The sequence below is a fragment of the Juglans regia genome, chromosome 5, assembly GCF_001411555.2.
Source record: "Juglans regia cultivar Chandler chromosome 5, Walnut 2.0, whole genome shotgun sequence".
NCBI lineage: Eukaryota > Viridiplantae > Streptophyta > Magnoliopsida > Fagales > Juglandaceae > Juglans > Juglans regia.
The window spans coordinates 9,156,814-9,160,002 of NC_049905.1; positions in this window are offsets into that span (position 1 = coordinate 9,156,814).

The window sequence follows — 3,189 nt, forward strand, 5'->3', positions numbered from 1 at the left end:
TGCTTATTTGTGACAAATTATTTATTATTAAAATAATTATTTTATGTCAAAATAAGTCTATTATAATCACAAATAACTCATCATAAATATTCATTTTTCTTGTAGCGTACTAAAGGTGTCAGTTAAGGATAAATTCAAACTGGACCGATCAAATAAGGAAAACATTTGATTTTGCATTGGATCACAAAAGGTAAAGAGTAGCTAGATGGTACAAAATATTGCTCATATCGTAGTTTGTAGAAAATCATGGTCGCTTAATAGCCGAAGCTATGTGAAGACCTTATTGACCTTCTTGTTTAGGATGTCTAAATAAGTCTCATAGCATTTGTGTGTAAGAGTGTAATCGGTCCAGTTTTGTACATTTTTTAAAATCGAACTGGTATATACCGATTTTAAAAATTTAAGAACTAATACTGAACCAATTTACTATCGAAATCAGACCTTCCGATTTTTTAGATTTCAGTCCGGTCCGGTTTTACAGATTATCTATATTAGTAATAATATGATATTTACATATACTAAACTATTAGTCTATTTATATTGATAAATGATTTATATACTAAATAGATAAGCTCATACAAGCCCTTGTAAAAAAGTAGATCTTACCTAAAAAAAGTGTAAAAGAAACTATTCTTTACTAGTGAGACCCATTTTTTTACAAAGAGTTTGTATGAGACTTGTTTATTTGAGACTTGTACCTAACATTACTCTTTTATATTATAAGATTGAAATTTATATGTTTATCAAATGTTATATTAAAAAATTATAAAATCAAGTTTATATTATATTAATTTTATGTTATAACATTAATAGACTTGAATAATAATATTAGAATTTCATGTTATATTAATTAGCAATTTAACATATAATACATATAATATGATATAAAAAATTATAAATATATATATATACAGGTCAGATTCGGTTTAAATAAGTTTTTAAAATATGAAAACTAGTACCACACTAGTTTGGGACCAGTTTTGGTTCTTTATGAATCGGTATCGCACTGGACCACTTGCAAACCCCAGCACTTCAGTTCGGTCCAGTTCAACCAGTTTTTTGGTTTCTTTTTACACTCATATCTGTGTGGATGTCAACATCGGATCACCATCAATGAGTTGATATCATTATTAATTATTTTGACGTCATAAGTTACGTGTCATGAACACTTTAAAATGTTCAATACATTAGAAGATGCAATGCGAAATCATTTCTAAGAATTGCAAATTTTTCTCAAACCTGGAGTTTGAAGTGATTACATTTTTTAAATACTTTGAATTGTTTAAATAATAATGATTCATTAACAATCATGTCTATATAAATTTCTTTATGTAGCATTTGAGTTCTATCAATACTGCACGCTAAGAGATCACTAACTAGATGAGGGTAAGATAACAAAAAGTTTAGAATCTATTTTCTTAGCAGTTAGAGATAGAGACGCGTTTACAATAATAGCAAAAGGATTGAGGAAATGATATAGCATCTAAAGTACAAGAACAAATCCAAATAGAGATGATAGCTCGAATAGAGTATGTAATGTCACTGCAAAATGACTGTACTACTCAAAGGAAAAATAAATTATGTATGATTTCGTTTTTAATTCTCTCGATTTTGAAAATAATTATTATTTTCATGTTTCTAATTTTATGGCACAACTTGAGGGTAATTTAGACTATTTATTCTTTTATTTTCCACTAATAAGAAAAATATTTACATTGTCGTTCAAATGTAAATTGAGTCTTACATTTGTATAATTAAGCATAATCACTATAAGGGGAATGACCTTTACCAGCAATTCATTTTCGCTGGTAAAACCCCCAAAATTACCACCTATAATATTTGTCAGCGATTTATAAATCGCTGTAAGTTCGTCGATATTAAAGCCTCACTTTAGATCTACTTCAACGGAAGTCAAAAATCGCCAGCAAAGGTTTTTTTTTAGCGGCGAATTTTGTTCGCCACATATAGCAAATTTAATCGCCGCAATTACAAGATACAATTCAGTTCTTAATCATTGGGAAATATTATTTCCAACGATTCATTCCAGCAATAAAAGTTCGCCGGCATTGAGTAATACTCAATTGCAGCGATTATAACATCGATGGAAATAACTCAATAAAGGCGATTCTAAAATCGCCATGAATTAGTGTTTCGTTACAAAATTGATTGGTGGCAATTTTGAACTCGCTGGTATTGATGTTTTACCAGCGACTTTAACATCGCTGCAATTGAGTTGTTGGTTAGACCAACTCTATTGCAGCGCTCATAAAATCGCCGTTAATAAGTCAATCACGGTGATTATAAAATCGCCGTTAATAAGTCAATCACGGCAATTATAAAATCGCCGTTAATTAGCGTTTCATTGGAAACTTATATAGCGGCAATTGTTAAATCGCCGCCACTGAATAATTACCAGCGATTTTCACATTGCTGCAACTGACTTGTTGCTTTTGGGAACTCAGTTGCAGCGATCATAAAGTCGCCGTATAAAACGTTTCGTTTGTAAATTAACTAGTGGCGATTTATAAATCGCTGGTATTGATTTAGGGCAGCGATTTTAACATCACTGGTAATGACTCATCACGTTTTTAACTTATATACCGGCGAAAAATTATCACCACTAAAGACCGTAAAATCGCCGATAAAACTGAATTCAGGTAAAACTTTTTGAGCCAATTTTTTTACTAGGCCTGGTTTTTGGTTGTTCCTAAATGCAATATTCAACCAACAGAAAGCTTCATTCATTCAAGTTGAACATCGAAAACACATGAAGCAAATAAAATCTATCAACTCATCCAAACTCATATGTATTTATACATTGGGGTGGTGTATTATATTCTCATATCAAGTACAAACTGAGCTACAACTGGAATAATAAATAATCATCACGGTCATAACAAATTGTTTAACTCTACTATCCATTGAAATGACCACAACTCTATTTAAGTGGCACCCTTCATCGGCATTAGCACCCACAGTTCTGTATATCGTCTTCGATCGAAAAAAGGTAGCCTACATGAAGACATACTTCTCACGTTACTTCTCATACTCTTCATCCGTGTATTTGACAATATCAACAAACTGCACAACATTAAGGAAAACTAAAAAATTTAGTTATGATATTAATCAAGATAGGCTTGATGACATTATGACTAGAAGAAAAACCAATGAACCCCAAATTGAAAAATA